This window comes from Gouania willdenowi, unplaced genomic scaffold (assembly GCF_900634775.1).
Source record: "Gouania willdenowi unplaced genomic scaffold, fGouWil2.1 scaffold_93_arrow_ctg1, whole genome shotgun sequence".
Lineage (NCBI taxonomy): Eukaryota > Metazoa > Chordata > Actinopteri > Blenniiformes > Gobiesocidae > Gouania > Gouania willdenowi.
Genome location: NW_021145258.1, coordinates 180001 through 180265, shown reverse-complemented (window position 1 = coordinate 180265; position 265 = coordinate 180001).

Genomic DNA, 265 nt, shown 5'->3' with positions numbered 1-265 from the left:
TGAATGCTTTGAGCTACATGACTGAAAATCCACACCATCTATAGTGGGGAGGGGCTGGACAAGTGGTAAGATTTTGGAGGCTCTCCCCCAAGGTTTAGGGGGTCACCTGGGGTCATAGGTGTCAGAATGCGGCCTGTTGAAATAAAAACGGCATCCCGTGGTATCAAGGCAACTAGGCAGAGGTCTGATTTTTACATATGTTTATGTTGCCTATAAGACCATCTGGGAGGCGTCGACCCCATGCGGATCGGACCTTCCGTTGCGA